Here is a 23712-nt window from a genome sequence, read left to right as displayed (position 1 = left end):
CGACAACTATACTTTAAAGTGGCAAAGAAAGTATCCTCATTACTAGGCACAGTGATGGATGCCTACAATCCCAGCTACTTGGGAGAATGAGACAGGAGAACCACAAGTTTGAGGTCAGCCTGGGCAATTTAATGAAACACTATCTATAAATAAATAAATTAGTGATTTAGGATTCAAGATGATGGGCTAGAGGACTGCATTCCCAGTTGTTCCGCAGCTCAGGATTCAATCAGTAAGAGTACCTGCTTCTCTGTGAGGTGGATGAAAGAGGGAATTCACTAAAACTCAATAGGATAGGCAGAGTGTCTTAGACTCAGAAATTTGCACACATTAAAAAAAGAAGAAAGATTACATTAGAGTCAAGCCAGATGCGGTAGCAGCAGTAGTGGCACTGGTTCAGCACTGAAAGAAGGGAAACAGAGAGAAACACAATGGACAGATTTAGTACAGAAAAACCTGAGATCAGAAAAGCAGGCTGCCCTTAGCTGATCCAGAAGTTGCACTGTACACTGGTTGTTGAAAAGTGCCCCATGTTTTCCAACAGGCCATTAACAGCTGGAACAGGAACCATATTGAGGTGGCCATGCTGCAGCTCCTGCTATGGGAGCTGGGAGATCTGAACAAACACAGCTAGATTGTCTCAGCAAGTGCCTACCATGTGGCCTCCCGAGTATCTAGCAGAATAGGAGTAAAATAAATAGAGAAAATATTTTACCCAAGGGGATTCAAGTCAGAAAAGTGCTTCCACCTTGAGTCTGGTGGCTCCTGTGACCAGCTGAAGTGATTGGGAATCTGAATGGACACTCAGTGACTAAGCCTAGGAAGCCTGGAAATGTTGTACTGACCCAGCAGTTGAATAGAATCCTTACCACTTGAATAGAATCCCTGGGAGGCTCGCAAGACCCAGATTTACAGGAGAGATGGGCTACTGCCAGGCCCAAGGGGTGTACTGATCTAATCTCTCCAGAGCAGAAACCACCAAGCAAAGACCCTGAAGACTCATCAGACGTAAGCGGCACCTGCTGGAACTTCACTCATAAAACTCAGCAGTGGACTGACCCTGGGTATACATCAATCTGGTCAGTGCAGACAAAACTCCAACTGACAGTACTTAACATCCCATCCTACCTGATACTGGGGAGAAGAGAAGCTGACATTATTTGAACCAAATTCAGTCTTAGGTCACTCCAACTGGCGGCTTGCTGAACAACGCAAAAAGAGGAAGGGGTTAACAACCCACAGCCCTTACTCTTGTCCATAACCCAAGATCAAACAGAAAAAAGTTACACATAGAGTATCCATCTATTCTCACTGACCATTTTGACCACCTCAGTAGAAATAATTCCTTGATTTTTCACTTAAGAATCTTTCTTTCATTTTTGTGTGTGATTTTTGTTTGTTTGTTTTGTTTTTTGCTGTGATTACTGGTACATGAACGTATATACATATATATATTTATTTCTTTTTTCTCATTTTTAGTATTTTTTTAAATGTAGTTATTTTTCCTTGCCTTGTCTGTTGAGGGTTAGGGTTTTTTATTAGCATATTTTTGTTTTGTTTTGAAGTGTTTTTCATTTGTCTACTTCTCCTGTTTCTCTTTCTCTCTTTTCTTCTGCTAACAGCCAAATTCTATTGTTTTCTCTTTCACAAAAGAGATAAAAATAGAAAAGGAAGAAATCAAGTTATCACTATTTGTAGATGATAAGATCAAAAAAGCTCCACCAAAAAACTGCTAGATCTTATCAACAAATTCAGCAGTCACAGGTTACAAAAATCAATAGTTTTCCTATATACCAATAATGAATCTGTTGAGAAAGAAATCAGGAAAACAATCCCATTCACAACAGCCTCAAAAAGGTAAAATAAAATACCAAGGAAGTCAAAAGACCTGTACAACAATGAAAACTATAGATCACCGAAGAAAGAAATTAAAGATGATACAAGATGGAAAGACATCCCATGATCAGGGATAGGCAGAAAATTTTGTTAAGATGACCATATTATCAAAAGCAATATACACATTCAGTGCAATCCCCTTCAAAGTACCAATGACATCCTTCACAGGACTAGGAAAAGCAGTCCTAAAATTCATCTGGAAAAAAAAAAAAAAAAAAGACCCAGAATAGTCAAAGCAATTCTAAGCCAAAAAAATAATGCTGAAGCTACCACAATACCCGACTTTAAATTATATTACAGAGCTATACTAATAAAAAGTGCATGATACTGGCATAAAAACAGACACCTACACCGATGGTACAAAACAGACAAACCCACACAGATACTGTCATCTGATCCTTGACAAAGGTGCCAATTACATCCACTCAGAGAAAAGACAGCCCTTTTAACAGTGCTGGGACAACTGGTTATCCATACATAGAAGAATGAAAGTAGACACTTATCTCTCACCCTGCACAAAAATCAACCCCAAATGGAACAAAGACCTTGGAATTAGACCAGAAACTATGCAACTGCTAGAAGAAAACACAGGGTCAATGCTCCAGCTTTTAGGCACAGGCAATAACTTTCTCAATAGGAACACTAAAGCTAAGGAAACAACGCCAAGAGTTAATAAATGGGGCAGCATCAAATTTAAAAGCTTTTGTACAGCAAAGGAAACAAATAGGAATGTGAAGAGAAAACCCACGGATTAGGAGAAAATATTTGCTAACTACTCTTCTGACAGAGGACTAATATCTAGAATATATAAAGAACTCAAAATTTAACACCAAAAAAAACCCACCTCCAATTAATAAATGGGCAAATTAATTAAAGAGACACTTCTCAAAAGAAGAAATACAAGTGGCCAACAAATACAAGAAAAATATGTTCAACATCATTAGCAATTCGGATTTCATCTCATGCAAGTCATATGGCAGTCATCATGAATACGAAGCAGAATAAATGCTGGAGAGGATATGGAGAAAAAGGAATATTTTTACACTGTTGGATGGGACTGTAGATTAGTTCAATACACTATGGAAATCAGTAATGGAGCCTCTTTAAAAGACTAGGCATGTATGAAATATGATATGTCAAGAGCTATGTAATGTTTTGAACAACTAATAAAAAAAAGATTAGGCATATGACCCTGCTATATCATTTCTTGCTATTTATATTGAGGAATTATTAAAGTCATTATACTATAGTGATACATGCATATCCATCACAGTTCACAATAGTCAAATTATGGAACCAGCCCAGGTATCCATTAATGGATGAACGGATAAAGAAAATGTGATATATATACACAATGGATTTTAATTCATCCATAATGAAAAATGAAATTAGGTCATTTGCAGGAAATGGATGGAACTAGAGACCAACATGTTAAGTGAAATAAGTCAAAATCAGAAGGTTAAGAGGCGTTATGTTTTCTCTCATATAAGTCAGACAGAAGGAAAACCAATGTGGGGTAGATCTCCTAAAAATCAAAAGGAGATCAGCAGAGGAAAAGGAGCAAGGAGTGGGAGGCATAGAAGGAAGGGAGATGTGCTAGAGTGTGATATTGGTCAAATTATAGTTATATTGTATGCATGTACAAATATGTAACAAAAAAATGCCATCAATATGTATAACTATAATGCACCAATTAAAAAAAGGTGGGAAAAAAAATCAGTGAATGAATGAATAACTCAGAATAGCTCAGAATGTAGCTAAGAGGTACAGTACCCAGGGGTTTAATCCCCAAGTAACACAAAAAAATAAAAATAAAATAGTATATTGAGTGAAATCAACTGGACACTGTCGATGAAAAATGCAGAGTCTATGCAACCAGAATGATTTATACATCACAGAACAACCATGTGACAGATTATAAACATTAAACCTAGATAAAGTAGATGGTGAGAGGCACAAATTCAGCAAACTGATAATAAACATATGCACTATACAAAATATGACCTTTGAAGAGGATAGATTCATAAATTTCCTAAGATGGAAAAATGTACAAATAGGAAAAGCAAATTGTGTATATAAAGTATAATATCAGTTAAAAGTTCTATAAAACATGAAAAAGGCCCAGAAACAAATATACACTAATCCATTAAGTGTTTATCTGAGGATATTCAAACCATGCAATTTTGAATAAAACAATAAGATGTATCATTTTAAAGTGAATAAGACAATAAAAATAAATTTTCCTACTTTAAGACTCAAAAGGTAAGAAGAAAATAAAGAATTTAGGGAGAATGAGGCACTAACTGTGAAACAACAAAAATGGAAATCTTTTTATTAACAAGACAATGGGGCTGGGGATGTGGCTCACTGGTAGAGTGCTTATCTAGCAAGCCATGAGGCCATGGGTTCAAGGATCATCAAAATCAATCAATAATAAAATAACAAAAGATATATTTCCTAAGTATGTTAAATTCCAAATCAGAGTTCTTAAAAAAAATTTAAAATTTTTTTCTCTGAATTTCAAAAAGATTTTAAGATATCTACAAATATGTTATTAGACCAAGTACTACGTAAGCAGAGTACAAAAAAACAGTAACTTATGTTACTATCTTAGGATAAACTGATAGATTTCTTCAAATAAATTACAAGATTAAAAAGAGAAAGAGAGAAGCCTGGCATGGTGGTGGTTTGGGAGGCTGAAGAAGGAGAATTGCAAGTTCGAGCCCAGCCTGGGCATGTTAGCAAGACCCTGTCTCAAAATAAAATAAAAAGAGATGGGGATGTAACTCAATGGTGCAGTAGCTGCCTAGCAAGTGCTAGGCCCTGGGTTCAATCTCCAATACTGGGGCAGGGGATGGGGGAACTTCTCTGAGCTAATGTTTAATCTACAATATCAAAGATCCATAAAACTGGGGAGGAGTTAGAAAAAGAACATTCTAGGAAGAGTAAACAAACCATATAAAAGTCTTGTGGCAAGAAAAAACACAGGAAGTTGTAAGATCTGAAAAAAGACCCAACAGTCCTAGAGCAACAGAGCACAAGACCCAAGGATTTAGGGTAGAGAGGAAAGCACGTGAAGGGATAAGCAGGGCCTTCTTAGTGAACATTAAGAAGTTTGAAAAGTGACTTAGGATATTAAATAAGTGGATAACAAAGTTCACCTGGCTATGATGTAGAGAAAGGACTGGTATCCCTTTTACAGCTAGCTACAAATTACACAATAGTACAAAAAAAAAATCCAGGTTCACTATAACATTAGCACTGAGTCCTCCTGCCACTTCACTGCAAACTAAAAATCCTAAACCTGAATATCTACTGATTAGAAAAATGTTTTAGTATTAGCAAAGTACTTGTATAAGAGTGAAATCAACTGGACACTAATACAATAAATAATAAAACTAATACAATAAAATCAGAATCAGTATACTCTAGTGAGTACCTATGGCTAAAACATTAACACAGAGAATATATTGAAAGGGACATAGCAAAAAGTTATCAATATATTTTACTATTTTTTTTTTTAAATCACCTTGCTTACTTTATTAAGGCTTAAGTCTTCTAAAATTAATTACATTCATAGTTTACTCTTTAAATGAATCTGGAAGTTATTTTAGAACATGACATAAAATTAAAATTCTTTTCTCTAACATATTTTGCATTAGTGACTTGAAAAACTACTTTTATCACATACTAAAGTCTTACATATTCTTGTAACTATTTCTGAGCTACTTTTTGCACTAAATTTTCCACCAGGACTATAATCTTAACTACTATGGCTTTATATTTTAGTGGATAATAGTGCAAGTCCTATTCTCTTTTTTTCTAAAAATATATTTTATAATTACTATCTGCCTCATTCTTTGGTCTTTATACTTGCCACTGACCATGCTCTCCCAGCTCCCTGTATATTGCTGTATAAGACACAGTTCAAATGCCATCTCCTGAGAGAAGGCTTCCTTGTCTAGTTAAACAAGTTACCCCTTCTTCCTTCTCCCTACAACTCCTATCACTCTGCCCACATTCTTCATATCATTTAGCAAATCTAATTATCTTATTCGTTTACTTATTACTGTGTTTGCCACTGGAATCTGTACTGCCAAGACAGGCGCTGTTTCTCAAGTGCTGGGGACATTATGGGTACTCAAACATCTGCTGATTTAATTACCTGAACTCATGAACATTATTTAGCACTTTTAGCATTAACAACTTTGTTTTTGGTTGTAACAATCCCTAAGATTTTTTGCATGCATTTCCTACTTGGTTAACAATTTTATTTGAAAAATTAAATAGCTTCTTCAAAAATCACTCAGAAACTTTTGACAGGTAGATATATTCTTCAAAATGCATGAATCAGCAACACCAACCTTGCCTGTCTTTGAAATTAGAGACTGAGAGATTCGTGAGTTTTTCTGACTTTGAATTAATGTCAGACAATCTTCTATTTGAGAAAATTGTTCAATTTGAAACAGTTATACAGTAATATATTGCATTTATTTCAAGCAATACTCAAGCACTCAGACTGGATTAAATTTTCAACACTGTGGTGAGAATAATATCAAAGGAAATGATAAGTGAATAAAAGTTAAATTCTAGAAATGCCTAGTATGAATGACTACTATTATTTCAAAATTTAGTTGCCTGACTGCTAAAACTCCTTCTCATAAAAAAAAAAACTTGATCAAACTTGTGTTTCTCATAAATCCTTTCATAAAAAGGATTACATTCATAGTTTACTCTTTATATGAATCTGGAAGGATTTATGAGAAAAACAAGTTAGTTTATTAATTTAAAAAATAAGCCTATTACATGTTAACATAAATAACATTTTAAATAAAAATTATATCTTCCAAAACAAAAACAAATATTGTAAGAGTAGCATTTTTTTTACATCCTCCCCCACCCCCAGCCAAAGCTCATAAATGCTTCTGCATTCAATCAAATTCTGAAAAACTTCCCTATATTAGAGAATGATAGTGGAAGAGGCAAATACTGTTTGTTGGTTTGTTTTTCTTTTCCATTTTTGGGGGGGTGGTGGTGGGAGGGGACAATACTTGGGATTGAACCCAAAGGCACTTTTACCACTGAGCTAGATCCCAGTACTTTTTATTTTTATTTTGAGACAGGGTTTCGCTAAGTTGCCAAGACTGCTATCAAACTTGCAATCCTCCTGCTTCAGACTCTCCAGTCTCTGGAATTACAGGTATGTGTCACCACCAAGGCTAAATACTGTTTTATTAATAATATGAAAAATACTTTTGTATTTTCAAGTCCATTTAAAGGATCTCCAGACAATACTTCAAGCTCAGACTCTTGATACCAAACTGCCTACGGTTAAAGGTATTTACTAGCTATGTTTAAAACCCTCTTACCCCTTTTTACTAGCTATACTCAAACCCTCTCTGACTCATTTCTCACCTTTCAAAACTAGAGATAATAAGGGTGCCTACATCACATAGTTATTACACACTTGGAATAGTTTTTAATCACAAGGTGTTTGCTGTATTATATAATTAATCTTCATGAAAGTATGTGCTATGAAATAGCTTCTGTTATCCCATCTAACAGATAATAAAGAGGCTGAGTGACCTACACAAGGAAACACAGCTTAAATGATAAACTACACAAGGAAACATAGCTTAAGTGATAAAACTCAGATTTGAATTTAATACCTATTGACTGGGGCTGTAGCTCAGTGGTAAACAACTTACCTACCAAGTACCAGGCTCTAGATCACTCCCAGCACTGCCAAAAAAATAAATAATGAACGCCAACTTTAAAACCTATGGTTGAAAAATGCAATATGTAATATGACCCCAATCTCATTGTTCATATTACTCTCCTCAGTTTTCTGTTTTAGACACATTCTCAGTTTCTCTATGTCAAAAACACCTTCACCCCAAGGCATCTGTGAAGGCCTTGAGTGGAATGCTATACTTTAAGGCCTGCCTGGAATGCTATACTGCTCCTATTTTCCCCGCAGTACTGGAGACTGAAATCAAGGGTGCTTGTACCATGGAGCTATTCTTTTTAAATTTTTTATATATTAAGTCTCTGCAGCCCTTTTCCAACCACTGTATCTAAATAGCAGCCTTTCATCATTTCTCAGTATTTTCTATCACAACACAAGGTTTATTTCTTTCATAAAGTTCCAAATCTTGTTTATTAGTCCTTATTACTTATTAGTCTGTCTTCCCCCATCAGACTATATATTCAAGGAGAAGAGAGTCCATGTCTGTATTGGAAATGCATGCAAAGCTAACAAGCATACTATGGTATCTGGATATATGACAGGTATTTAATTACTTACTTTTGTTGAATTAATGAACCACACTGCTTAAATATTTGGACAAATTACTTAAACTCTCTGGGCTTCAATTTCCTATAGTTAGTTACTTTCTGATTCTAAAATCCTAAAAGTATATTTTACTGACTTTATTTGAAAAAAGGGTAGTAGCGATTACAAAGAAATTTTGTAAACATAAAGTCCTAATCAGGTTTAACATCTTCTAGTATCTAAAAGCAACTATAGAACAGAAGTAAAAATATGCTGTAAACTAACTAGACAATAAAGAAATCTCGAGATCATTTCTTCCACTGTACATTACATTCATCCAGTCACCTGGTATGTGAAACTATAAATGTTTAAAAGCAAGAACTCAAGCTAGTATTCCAGCATGCAGCCCAATTCAAACCAACACTGCCTTATTTCCAGAGTACAGAACAATAGAGAACATTACAGAAAATTATTATCTTTTTGATGACCATGATAATACAACTTTTATTAGCAGACCCTAAATACAACATAATGAATAAAATAAACTGCTAGAATATGACCTGACGAGGGTCAAGAATTATTTGCCAAAAAGCAAACTCACAGAATTTGTCCAAGTACAATAAGCTCTCTATTATCTACATGGTTTAGGAGTTCTGTCTTACCTAACTCAATATATATAATTTTTTAAGAACTGTCAGTTTATAGTCAGAATATAAGCTGGCAACACAGCCTAATAGTTAAGAGTATGGATTCTAGCTCCATGGCCTACACATTGTATTTCTCTGGGAAAGTTACTTAACTACTCTGTGGCCTCAAATTCTTCATTTACAAAATGGGGATAACACAAGTACTTACAGCAAAGATTTTAAAAGACTAGGTAATTTAACATATAAGGTCTTAAAAACAATGTCTGGCACAACATGTCTCCATAGATGTTAGCTACTATTATAACAGAAACAATATCAATACAATTATGTCATTTCTGGACAATTTAGAAACATTTTTACTGCAGAGGTAAAGTACACAGATTATTCATCCTTTCTTTCAACTAATATTTACTGAACATCAATTATATGCTAGGTTTGAGTAAGATGTTAAGGATACAACAATGAGCAAAGAATGATTAAATGCTAAAGGGTTTTTAGAGAACCAAAATTATTGAATAATATACAATGGAGTTCTACTCAGCTACAAAAAGAATGAAATTATGGCATTTGCAGATAAATGGATGAAAATGGAAAATATCATGCTAAGTGAAATAAACCAGACTTAGAAATTCAAAGGTTGAATGTTTTCTCTCACATGAGGAAACTAGAAAAAACATAAAAAGGGAAGGAAGGATAAGATAATATAAATAACCAATCAAACAGAAATTAATAGACATGTAGAGGATAAAGAATATGGGAAAGGGGAGGAAGAACAGCAGGGAAAGGGAAAAGGAAAGTGGGAGGGATAATGAACTAAAATTGATTTGCATGATTATATGAGTTTATGATAATGAACTCAATTATTATGTATAATTATTAAGCTTTAATAAAAAATTATTATTGGGGGGGCTAGGGTTGTGGCTCAGTGGTAGAGTGCTTGTCCAGCATGTGTGAAGCACTGGATTCAATCCTTCGCATCATATATAAATAAATAAAAATAAAAGCTCATCAACAATTAAAAATTTTTAAAAAAAATTATTATTAGATAAATCAAGCTATATTATTATCAGGACAACATATAGAATAGCCAATAACAATTTCATTACTGCAAACTTTCAAACCTGGTCAACACTTATGAAGATATGTCTAAGTATATGTCTGAAATTTAAAATTAAGACATGCTATTATTGTAAAAACCAAATTCCCTAAGGAAAAACTTAAAGCTGTCCTTGTTTTGTCTGGTGCAGAAGTTAACAGCCAGCTATGGTTATTTAAAATAATTAAAATGAAATAAAATTTACATATTTTCCTCCAATCTGGGGAGAGAAGAGACTGGACACATTCTGTACCCTGGATTGCTGACGAGAAGACCCATCTGGTTTCACTTTATGAAATCTGCCCTGTATCCATATACCATTATACTAGATTATATCTAGTATAATCCCAAATTCCTGAGAAACTAAACCTGGAGAACACTTCCACTCACCTATTGTAGGTTCTCCATATGTACGCAAAATTCTGAAATGGGATCAGTTACACTTAGAAAAACATCCCAGCCAATTTCATTATTCCTAATGAGGTAGGGAGATGGTGAAGAAATACCACTGCACAGGGAGGGCTCAATGAAGCTGGATTTGCATTCTCCTCACCTGCCAGAGGTTCTATATTCTAAGTCCTTTCTCAAGTAAGTCTTTGCAACCTTCACATCCAAGACTGCATTATGGATCTGTAAGATTGATGATGGCAAATTCATACCTGCTTCCGGTGAAAGTTTTAGCTGGCATAGGTGAGAACAGTGTTAGTCTAACCTGACCTACAGCCATTACTAAGACTTCATAAGACATTTCAGTGAGATCAGCTTTTGATCATCTCACACCTAGCACACTGAGCCTGAGAGTAACTCTATATACACTGCCTTTGGGAGTCCTCTTGCTCCCCAACTCCACTTAGAATCTTGTTTGTGTGAGGCTTCCAGCAACCTTGCCCTGTCAGCCACTTCTGAATCCCTACCAAGTGTCTTTCTGGGTGGACTCAACTAGATAATTTTGCTTTTTCACACTCCTTTCCTTCATTTGTCTTGGCATCAGTTTTCTCTGAAAACAGTAAATTTGTTGGGTTTTGTGCAGGATTTTGGGTTAGAGCCACAATGAATTTGGGGAATGAGTATTTTCTCTTGGTTTTGTATATTTTTTACATTAATAACAAATATCAGAAAAAGCAGCAGCTAATTTTTTTTAAATGTAGCATTAGCTAAATTTCGAACAGCCAGAAGCCACACGTGGCTATAGTCTCTAATTTCAAACAGTAGAGATACTGAACACAGCCATTATCACAAAAGTTCTACTGGATAGCACTGATTTAGATGTAGCTAGACAATGTGATTTTGTTTACTAAATTCAATAACTCAAATTCAGCTACTACTAAAAGAGTAATACTTTAAAAAATGGAATTCAAAGACAATAATTAAGATATGATCATTTCAGGTAAAGATTGTATAATAAACATAAGTTACTCTAGTATGTCTAACTATAAGGGAAAGGTATTCTTTAAAAAGTTAAAGTCATAACTTTACCTGTGTTAAAATCAGTTTTCTAAAGGAGGAGGTGGCACGGGAATGCAGCGGAGTTCAAGTGTGGAATTCATTTGTTGAGAGTTAAATATTTCCCAAACCTATAAAAAATAAAAATGAAAAAATGTGAAATATTAAGATAATATTCTCAAGAATATAGCACAAAGAAAGAATAGTTTTAATGAGACATTTATAATACAGGTCATCTAATTTTTTAAAATATGGATTAAAAAATTTTTATAATAATGAGTATACCTATGTATCTTTATCAAACCTAATAAAAATGATTTTGGAGAAAGTGTGAATTTTAGTTTGAAATTTTGTCATTAATTATCTTTAAGAACTTGGGTAGGTAGAGGTCCTAGGCTGGATTTATAGTACCCACACACCCCACTATTTTTTTTTTTCTTGAAAGTATGCTGTATAGGGGCTGGACTATGGCTCAGCCGTAGAATGCTCGCCTAGCATGTGCAAGGCCCTGGGTTCGATCCTCAGCACCACATAAAATAATAAAATACATAAAATAAAGTTTTAAAAAAGTATGCTGTATAAAACCAAACTTAAATAAGTATCAAGGGGTACAAAATAATTTTGAATCAGTTTCACAACTAAAAAATTTATAATTTTTTTACACAGAAAGTGCATTATTTGAATTTTTAGCATAAAATCATAAAGTGTTTTGGTCAGAGAGAACCACTTTAAAATGGCTAACAATAGAGACTTCTTAGAAAGTAAGAAGTCTCTTTTCATATATTTGCTGAACACATTACGCTCCATTTCTTCTTTAAAAGCGCATCCCAACTTTAAAATTTAAAACATTATATGTACGTGTCATAGATCCTGGCCAAATGTATTTTTTTAACACAAAGAAAATACAACAAAATTGTCTTAGAGATAAATTACATTGTCCTTATAAAGTATTCAGTATTCTTTAGACTGAAGAGATATCTGGAACCCCTAACTCTAACCATAGCAATGACTTTTTAATCTCGTATATACTGGGCCTTCACATGAAATTTTTATTTTATGAGTAGATTCTGCATGGCAGGGAAGGGAACTTACACCGTCTCTGGAAAGACAAAAAAAGAGACTGGTAATATTTTTTTGGAAGGCACATCTGATTTTAAGACAACAGGGTGGGAATAAGACTCTGATCATCTTTTGTACCCTGAAAATTTTGAACCACAAGGACAACTGCCAGATTTTGAAGCAGTGTGTGTATAGAAATACTGAAGAGCTAAGTGGAGAACCTCTATAGAGAAAGATCTCCCATAATATTTTAAGACTAAGAATATGGATATTCATTAGGTTCTCAATTAAGAAAGCAAAAGGGGGAAAAAAGGGCAAATGAGAGAGAGAATGAGTTTTTTTAAACTTTTAACATAACACTAAAGCACCTTAATCTCTGGGTGATTGGAGGTAATTAGCCCCTCACCAGCTTGTGTAACAGTGAAGTGTAAACAGCCACTACAATTCTTTCAGATACAAAATCTGGCACACAATTTAAAAAAAATAATAAGAATGCAAAGGAACAATAATATATGACCAATAATTAAGAAAAAAAACTAAAGAGAATCAGACCCAATAATAAAGTTGAAATATATGGCAATTATTTAAAATAATTCTAACATATTGGGGAAAACAGATAAAATTGATGAAAGATGGAGCAGTTCATCCAATGAATTAGGATCTAATTTTTTTTTTTTTAATGAGGGATCTCACTAGATAGTCCAGGCTGCCCTTGAACTTGCAATCTTTCTGCCTCTCAATTACATGTGCATGCCACCATCCCTAGCTCCCAACAGACATTCTAGAACTGAAAAATTCAATCTATATAATTAAGAACTCAATATTTTTGGTTTTATAGCAAATGGACACAATAGAATATAGGATTAGTTAACTAGAACACAAGTTAATACACAGTGCCCAAACCAAAGTATAAAGAGAAATGACTAGAAGAGAAGGGAATGAAAAGGCAGGGAAAAGGACAAAAGGTTTAAGAGAAAGGTGATACAGGCTCAAAATGTATGTGTACACACACACACACACACAAATAGAAGCCTCAAACGATAGCAGAAAGAGATAAAAGCAATATTCAAAAAAAGAATAGCTAAGAATTTTCCAAAACTGATAAAGGAAATCAGTCTAGAGACTCATCATGCTCTACTAACTCCAAGCAAGACATATTAAAAGAAAACTATACCTAGGATATCAAACTATGAAAGGAAGAGAGGAAGAGGAAGAAAAAAGTCATAATAACCGCCAATCTAAAATATTATACCTAACAAAAATATCCTTCAAAATTAAGGTAAAATAAAAATGCTTACAAACAAACAAAAAAGGGGAAATTTCTCACCAGTAAGCTTATACTACAAGAAAATTAAGTGGAATTATTCAGACAGAAGAAAACCATCCTAGATCCAGAACATGGAAACACAGAAAGGCATAACAATGCAGAGTAACTGAATTGCCCTGTAAGGTTTAAAGGTTCTAAGATTTTAGCAGTAATGCGACAGTGTTAAAAATCATACTTTGTATTATACATGCAATAAATTAAAGATAAATGTTATAATTTTTAGGATAATCACTAAAATTATAATACATAACAATTCAGAAAAATGTAATATTTATGTAATCTAAAAGCATGCAAAAAAAAAAAGAAGAAAGAAAACAAACCAGATAAGCCAAACAGAAAACATATTATACATACAGACCCAACATATCAATAATTGTATTACAGTCTATGGAAAAAAAATACTTCAAGTAAAAGTCTAAGTTTGCCAAACTGGATTAAACAAAAAAGAATCATGGGGCTGGGGTTGTGGCTCAGCGGTAGAACGCTTGCCTCGCAGACATGAGACCCTGGGTTTGATCCATCCTCAGCACCACATAAAAATAAATAAGTGAAATAAAGGTATTGTGTCCAACTACAACTAAAAAATGTTTTAAAAGAATCATATCTCTTAAAGAGATACACTTTAAATATGTGCCCAGAAAGATTCAAGTAGAGGATAGGGAAAAATACACCATACCATACTAACCAAAAGAAAACTGATGTACTCTGCTAATTTCAGTTAAAGATTTAGAATTTAAGACAAGAATCATTGCTAAAGATGAAAGAAATATTACATAATAATAAAGGGATCAATCCCACAGGAAAATGCCACAATCACAAATTTTTTATACCCCCATAATAACCTCAAAATACCTGAAGCTACAATTTGCAAGCTTTAAAGGAGAAACAGACAAAGCCACAATCACAGTTGGAGACCTTAACACACCTCTCAATAGTTAACAGAAAAAGCATTAAAATCTAAACAGTGCAATAACAAACTTGACCTAAATGACCAATACAGAAAATCATACCCAGCAACAACAAAAATTATGATCTTTTTCAAGAACGCATGAAACTTACCCAAACTGACCACATACTGGGCTACAAGGAAACTTCAACACACTTCAAAAAAAAAAAAAAAGATGATGCCATTCAGAGTATACTCCTTAACCACAACAGAAATTAGAAATCATTAATAATAACAATAACAATAAATAAAAACCTGGAAAAACACCAACTACCTGGAAACATAAAATTACATTTCTAAATAATATTTGGATTGAAGAAATCAAAGCATAAATTACAAAATAGATTAAACTGAATACTACTGAATATACATTAAAACTTATGATGTAGTTATAGCCTGAATTGTATATATAGACAGTCCTTGATTTTCAAGCAGCAACACAGAATAGCAAGTGAACAAAACAGAAAACAAGCATACAATAGAAAAAAAAAAATCAATGTAGTCAAAGTTGGTTCTTTGAAAAGATTAATAAAATTGATAAACCTTTAGCCAAACTGATTAAGGAAAAAGAGAACACAAATTACTACAGAATTTTTAGACATCAAAAAAAATATATATGAAATTTTATGCCAATAAATGTAACAGCATAAAATAGACCATTCCTCAAAAAATATAAATCACCAACACTGAAAGAAATAGACTGCTCAAATAGCCCCAAAGATATTAAAGAAATGGAATCTGCTATTAAAATTTTGCATAAAGAAAATCTCAGATGCAGATGGTTTCACCAGGGAATTCTTCAAAACAATTAAGAAGAAACATAACTCTGTTACTCCTTCTAGAGAACAGAAAATAACAGAACACTTCTTCACTTTTTTTAAGAACCAGTACAAAAATGATGCCAAAACTGACAGAGATATTATCAAGAAGAAAATCATGGACTGATCTAATAAACACAGATGTAAAAATATCAATGTACTGGTGAATAAAATTTAACATTATATATAAAAATAACATATATAGAAAGGAATTTATTCCAGACATTTAAGAGTAGTTTAGAAGAAAATTCATATGATTATCCAAATATGTATAAAAATAGCCTGTGACAAAATTCAATATTCATTCATGATAAAATCTATTGGAAAATTCACAAAGAATTTTGGATAAAAAGAAAAAAAGCCCTCAGGAAGCATCACAGTCAATGGTAAATGATTAAAAACTTACCCTTTTCAAGTGGAAAACAAGTCACAGATGATCATTATCATCATTTCTATTCAAAATTTTACTGGAGGGTTTAGCTAGTACAGTAAAGCAAGAGAAACAAAAAGAATAAGGACTGGAAAGGTAGAAACAACATTATTCATACATGATATGATTATGTCCTAAGAGAGTCCAAAAGATTCCTCAGATTATTAGAATTCATAAGTAAATGTATATTTCTGGCTAGAAGATTAATATTAAAAAGCCAATCATGCTTCTATAAACCAGCCATGGATTTTTAAAATATAAAGGACAAAAGAATTTTTTTAAAACTAGGAATAAATCTAACAAAATTAGATTTATTTATCTCTAACTAAAGTATAAAAAAGGGCTGGGAATGTGGCTCAGTGGTTAAGTGGCCCTGGATTCAATCCCCTGTACCAACAACAACAACAACAAAAAAGTTCCTAGACTGCAACATAAAGAAGGGAAATGCACATGAGTAAAGGAGGCAGAACCAAAAGTCCAAGTAGACTAAAGTGTTAGATAAAATAATGGAGAAACACAGAAAAAAAGAACACTGGAGATCTACAGAAGATCCCCTGATCAATACTTTTGAGTAAGGAAACTACCTGAAGATGGAGCAAGAAGCACCTAAAAGTGGATATAGCAATGTCACAGAATTCACATAGGGCCATAAATAGTGCCTCTTCTCACCAATCAGATTAAGGATTGGTATAAGTAAAGGGTCCTCCCTAATAAAGGGGGAATTAAAATTAGCCCTACCTGAGCACAGATTCAGTACTATCTAGTAAATCTTAAAATCAAACCCTGAAAAAAATCAAATTGTTTTCAAACAACTGACAAAGAAAATAGACTTCAAAAATATTTTTAGGAATACAAAAATATCCAGAACACCATAAGATAAAATTCATAGTATCACATGCTTAATAACAAAATTACCAGGAATAGAAACAACCAGCCAAACAAGATCCATAATAAAGAAAAAAAAAATCAGCCAATCAAAATTGACACAGATGTTAGAATTCTCAAAAATATTTTAACAGTAATTATAACTATATTGTTCAAAACATGAGTCACAGAAGGTGTTAACAAAAATTTTTAAAAGACAACCTAATCTTTGAGGCAAGGATTGTGGCTCAGTACACGTGACGAACTGGGTTAAGTCCTCAGCATCACATAAAAATAAATAAATAAAGAGATTGTACCCATCTAAAACTAAAAAAAAAAAAAAAAATTAAAAAGACAACCTAATCCAAACTACATTATAAAAATAATAATTTGTGAAATTTAAAAATGAGAATAATATTGGACATTGAATAAAAAAATCAGTGAACTTGAAGACAAAGCAACAAAAAATAATCAAAATGAGTCAGAGAATTTAAATAACCTGTTATTTTTCAATAGTGCCCACCTTTGACATGAAGAAGGGCCCCAGTGCCAACTCTTAAAATCCCTGGTAATCCTGGCTTAGATTTATGAGAAATGTGTCCCCCAAAACAAAAGAATCAATATCACATAGCTAAACCTATAGTTAAGGGCCCCAGTGCCAACTCTTAAAATCCCTGGTAATCCTGGCTTAGATTTATGAGAAAATGTGTCCCCCAAAACAAAAGAATCAATATCACATAGCTAAACCTATAGTTAGGGTAAGGAGAACTTTCTGACCCACTGGTTTTAACACTGAAATTTTTTCTCCTTCTCAGAGAAAATGGAAGGAATACAGATGTAGGTCCCACTAATGTGTATATATATATTTTTTTCCTTTTATCTACAATTAGTATTAGCAACCAATAACCCAAAGAAAATATTGCAGTGCTATCAATTAGTGATTACATTGCATAATGTCTAGCATAGCATTTCTAATTCTTTCCATTTTAACCACAAATAAGGAAGCACTGCATAGTTTGTTATCTAAAAAACTTCTAAGATGATAATGTAGTATTAGTATAAGACACCACTTTCTCAGTGGTGCACACCTGTAATTCTGGAGGCTCAGAAGGCTGAGGCAGGAGACTTCAAAGCCAGCCTCAGTAACTTAACAAGGCCCTGTCTCAAAATAAAAATATTAAAAAGGGTGGGGGGCTGGAGCTCAGTGGTTAAGCACCCCTGGGTTTATTTTGAAAAACAAAATAAAAACACCTTTTCTTAATTAATCAACTCAAAGCACGAGACTGATAAAACTAGAAGAGAAGAGACTACCAAAACTTTAGCAAGTTATAATCTCTCTGCATTACTGTGATGATCTGTTTTTTCCCAATTAATTCCCAAGAAGATATGTTTTACTACACAAAACCAGTAAAATATGTATATATCAAAAATGTGGCTTTTCACTTTTAAAATTTTCTAACAAAAGTCTCAGAACTTAAAAAACAGAAGTATACCTCCATTCAACTTAGAATAAGGCCAAGAGAAAAGTAAATGCTATGAAATCCTGTGTTTGATTTAACAAATTTATGTTGGCTTTTCAAAACAAATCACTGAGCCAAATGAAATAACAGGACCCTATGGATACCAAAATATGGTTCCTTACCTAAGATGGCATCATATTTGCATACAACTTACATTCATTCTCTCATGTACTTTAAATAATTTTAGTTTCCTTAATACAGTGCAAATGCTATGTAAATAGTTGTTATACTCTATTTATTTAGATAATAATGGCAAGAACATCTATATATGTTCAGTACAGATGCATTTTTTTTTCTCTCTTAAGTATTTTGGATCTGTGGTTGGCTGAATCCATGGTTGCAGAATCCACAGATATGAAGAATTTATTATAGTGAAATAAGTTAAAAGTGTTCCTTAAACCTGGGAAATAAGGGGGTATGATAATGTCCCTGAAACTCTGTGAGATATATTTATAAAAGTGTATATTTTTCTAGATCCACAGTTTTTTAAAAAATATTTTTCTCAGATGTTGATGGACCTTTATTTCATTCATTTATTTATATGTGTTGCTGAGAATTGAAGCCAGTGCCTCACACATGGTAGGCAAGTACCCTACCACTGAGCCACAACCCCAGCCCTAGATCCACAGTTTTTATCAAATCTTGATGGAATGTAAACCCCCAAAAGATGAAGAAATACTTTTCCAGGCAAACCAAATGAGAAGTTGCTGAAGAACCCAAGAAATAAAAAGAACTATAATATGTAATTTGATCACAGGGGAATAAAAGTATTATAAGCCAGGCATGGTGGTGCACACCTGTAATTACAGTTACTCAGGAGGCTGAGGCAGGAAGATCACAAATTCCAGATCAACCTGGACAACTTAGTGAGATTCAGACTCAAAACAGATTAATTAAAAAAAAAAAAAAAGAACTAGGGGATATAGCTAAGTGGTAGAATGCTTACCTAACATGCATGGGGGTCTGGATTCAATCCCCAGTATCATAAGAAATTTTTTTAAAGAAACATAATTTTTGCAGTTTAAATATATAATTTGCATCTTATGATCATAATCTTCTATCATATCTTATATATCATAATCTTATAGCTGTTTGTGAAAAGCTGTATTTCACTACTTGTCTTAATTTTTGAGGTCTAGAAACCACAAGTATTTCACCAAAAAATATATGCCCCCAAGCTACAAGGTACAGGTAAAATTACACTAATAGGGAAATCCTGTTCATTACATAAGCAACATGATTGACTGCAAATTAGATCATTGACATAAATCAGTCAGCAAATGAAATAACTGACCATATTTTCATGGAAGTTACAAAATCATATTAAACATACTAATTTTTTTTAATTAAGCATCTATTCTACCTTATCACAATGCAGATTATTTAACAGTGCTTTTCATTGCTATACTGAAATTAGAATAGAGTCACAAGTTTCTTAGTGGAACATAAACTATGAAAGGGTTATGATAAATCTTTTGCAAAAAAATCACAATACCATGATGATTATACATAATTTCATGTCTAACAGACAACCTTTGATTTTCCTGAATAATAAATGTTGTTTATAATCATTCTGCCTTTGTTATTTTTTAAAATATTTTTTCAAATGGTGATGGACCTTTATTCATTTATTTGTATACAGTGCTGAGAATTGAACCCAGTGCCTCACACGTTAGGCAAGCACTCTACCACTGAGCCACAACCCCAGCCCAGGTCTTTGTTATTAAAAGCAATTCTTCAAACAATAATAACTATGAACAAATAAAATGGCTGTCATAAGTCACACTAAATTTGGGAGTTATGAAATAAAGGCTAATACATTTTTTAAGGGGCTCAATCCTCAGTGTATAGCTCAATGTTAACAGTGCCTGCCTAATATGCACAAAGCTCTGGGTTCAATACCCAGAACTAAAGGAAAAAAAGGGGGGAGGGGGTCAAAAATAATGCATGAGCCTATTCTAAAAGGACATTAAAACTGACCTTTGGGGCTACGGCTGGGGCTTAGTAGTAGCGTGCTTGCCTAGAAGGTGTAAGGCACTGGGTTCAATCCTCAGCACCACATAAAAAATAAATTAATAAAGGTATTGTGTCCATCTACAACTAAAAAAAAAAAACCACTTGACCATTAATAGACAATTTTCAAAACATTTAATTAACTGAGTCCCTAAATGATACAGGATTGCACCAACATTATAAATCAGCCCATCATCCCTTCCCTGCATGTCCCACACAGGAAGAAGTCAATCTACTAAAGAACAAAATAATGGAAGCAATGATTACCAAAAATCTGGTCCTAGATGTTAATCTAGGTCCTAAATATTAATGTTTTTAAATTATATAGTTTTAGTGATGTCAACTGTCTTTTCCTTTTTGAATGTTTGCCTGCTTCAGTCACATTGGCTTTCTTACTTTCTCTTCAATATGCCAAATTCATTTTGCCTAAGGCTGTTTATGTTTCCTTTACCTCTGCTGTCCAGCTGTTCATTTTATTCAGGTTTGGGACAGTCAAAGGACTGTAGGGAAAGGTTCAATCTAAAACATCACCTGTCTCACTGTTTACTGCTCTCAATGACATTTACTATTATTTGTTTACTGTTTAGTGGACTAAGGATAAGCATGGCCGGCAATTCAATCCCAGTACTTGTTTATTGTCTATTTTCCCCAACTAGCGCGTGCACACACACACACAAACTCCATATGAAAGGGTGTCTTATTCATCACTATCATCACTATATCCACAATCCCTCTTTCAGATGTCTGCACAAAGTAGGCAGTCATTAGATGTATGGAGAAGGAAGAAAAGATTACCATTTACTCAAGAGGTATCAGGGGTGGCTGGTTTTAAAACTAGCAAAGTAATGACCTCCAAAAATCCTCTCATTTATAAAAGCAATGAAGCACTACAAATGGTCAAAATGAGGGCTGGGATTGTGGCTCAGTAGTAGAGTGCTCACCTAGCAAGTGCGAGGGGCTGGGTTCAATCCTCAGCACCACATAAAAATAAATAAAATAAATATATTGTGTCCAACGACAACTAAAAAATAGATATTTTTAAAAAATGCTCAAAATGAACTTTTCCAGAACTTTGGAAATTAACAAATGGCTTAAAGCAAACTGTAAAACACATGTTTATTCAAGAAAAGTAGTGGAATCTTAAGAAGAACTGGGAGCTTTAGTAAGTTTTAATTTGCCCTATTACCATTCACCTTTCTAGCTGCACAGGATCTTTGAAAACATAACATCACAGTGAAAGTCACAAGTGACAGCCACTGAAGGGGACAGAATGGGGTTAAAGTGCCTTCAAAGATCCATTTCCAGAGAATTATGATCACTTAACTTGTCTGGCGGTTCCCTGGTTCCCTGGAATACCCAACATGCAAGTTAATCTTTACTTGACATGATTTGGAGTTCAGCCAGTGCCAACAGCCTTTCCTCAGGGGCATTTATGGAAAACAGGGACAGATGTTAAACATTATGGCTGCCTGAAGCAATGAAAAACAAATGGGCCAAAAACAAGCCAACCAAAAAGATTAAGAAGAAAAGATGGAGAATGGGATGTCCATAGGGAGCTTTGAAACACTCCCACAAATTCCCAGAAATCTAGAAGGCCATATATATGCTCGTAAAAAAACCTGAGATGGCCCTAGAGCTAATAAAGGCTCTGCACACAACTCATATTGGAGGGATTAATCTCACTTCTGCAACTCCGTTGGGACTTTTATAAGCCTTCACCTGGTTTCCTCCAGATTTTGTACTACATGCTTTTTGCTTGACTGATTTTGCTTTGTATCATTTCACAGAAATAAATTATCACCATGAATATAATGACGTGAATCCTGTGAGTCATTCTTGCAAATCATGAAACCTGGAAGTGTGGCCCTTGGGACCCCTGACCCACCTAAGCCCTTTTGTCATAAACCTACTAAATTAAGACAGCTTCCCATCTTAATAGGACAAGAAGTTCCAGGCTCATCATGAATAATTCCTACCCTAGACCTAGAATTTCTCCAAGAAACCCTGGTTCCTTTCAGTGAGAAATAATATTTAGAGAACATATTCTGTGTGCTAAAGAATGAGCATATCTTAAAGACAATTTATTTTCATTTAGTGATGAGGGGAAAGGCATTCATGTCAGATCCCTGCTTGCCACATTAAGAAATAAATTTTTCACATACAAAGAATTAAAGTCAAGGAAGGTAGTGCATGGATTTGGTAATAATCTATTCCCCTTCCTTACCTAGTTAACTGACTCAGTTCAAAACAAGCTCTTTTGGGAGGCAAAAATATTTGAGTTGATGGATGTTTTCCCCCAATTTATTCATTGTAGTACAATAAACATAACAAAATTCACCATTATGGGCTGGGGATGTGGCTCAGTGGCAGAACGTTTGCCTAGCATGAGTGGGGAACTGGGTTCAATGCTTAGTATCATAAAAATAAATAAATAAAATAAAGGCAGTCTGTCCATCTACAATTACAACAGATAAAAATTTAAAAAATTTACTATCATAACCAGTCTTAAGTTTATAGTGATACTAAAGCATTCATAATGTTGTGCAATCATTACCACATCCATCTCCATAAGTTTCATGCTGTAAAAGTGAAACAACTCTATACCCATTAAACAGTAACTTCCGAATTCCCTTCCATTCAGTCCTTGGTAATCACCATTCCACTGTTTGTCTCCACAATTTAAGCTTCTCTAGGTTCCTTACACAAATGAAATTATATAGTATTTGTCTTTTTGTGACCAATTTATGTCACTTAGTATAATGCCCTCAAGGTTCATTTATGTTGAATTCATATTGCAGAATTTCCTTCCTGTTTAAGGCTAAAGAGCATTCCATCATATGTACAGTGAATACTACATTTTGCTTATCAATTTATCTGTTGATGAATATTTGAGTTACTTCCAAGTTTTAAATACTGTGAATGATGCTAATATAAACATGGATATACAGGTATTTCTTCAATACTCTGTTCTCAATTTTTGGGTATTTATGCATAGTAGCATTTTTAACTATACTACAAAACTATATCTAAAAAAAAAAAAAAAAGGAGTAGACTTAATTGATAGAGGGAGATGAAGTACCAATATAGTTCTTCCTTTCTTCTTATCCTGACCATTATTACCTCTTAAATAGTATTAGGAAAGTTTTAATCTAGTATGTCTAGTTTTAAATAGAATTGAATGTAAACAAAGGAGCCTATCTTTAATTAGAGTTACAATTAAGAAAATAGTTAATCAAGCCAGGCATGGTGGCCCTCGCCTACAATCCCAGCAACTCAGGAGGCTGAGGCAGGAAGGATCACAAGTCCAAAGACAACCTCAGTGCTAAGCAACTCAGTAAGACCCTACAAAATATGGCTGGGCATGTGGCTCAGGGGTTCA

The 23712-nt window shown here is 33.8% G+C and overlaps 1 protein-coding gene across 5 annotated transcripts in view; it reads right to left on the bottom strand.

The window, feature by feature from the left end:
* Positions 1-23712, bottom strand: part of Hycc2 (hyccin PI4KA lipid kinase complex subunit 2) — a 78162-nt gene that overhangs the window by 42377 nt on the left and 12073 nt on the right. For 4 of the 5 annotated variants that reach the window (XM_071618925.1, XM_071618924.1, XM_071618927.1 and 1 more), the window contains exon 2: positions 11390-11487. The gene's annotated coding sequence lies outside the window, so the exon portion shown is untranslated. Of the gene's footprint in view, positions 1-11389; positions 11488-14801; positions 14880-23712 lie in introns of those variants that run through there. The other variant, XM_027941836.2, reaches the window with a different exon arrangement.

This window comes from Marmota flaviventris, chromosome 11 (assembly GCF_047511675.1).
Source record: "Marmota flaviventris isolate mMarFla1 chromosome 11, mMarFla1.hap1, whole genome shotgun sequence".
Lineage (NCBI taxonomy): Eukaryota > Metazoa > Chordata > Mammalia > Rodentia > Sciuridae > Marmota > Marmota flaviventris.
The sequence above is the reverse complement of the archived record's forward strand: the minus strand, read 5'-3'. Positions and strand labels throughout refer to the sequence as shown.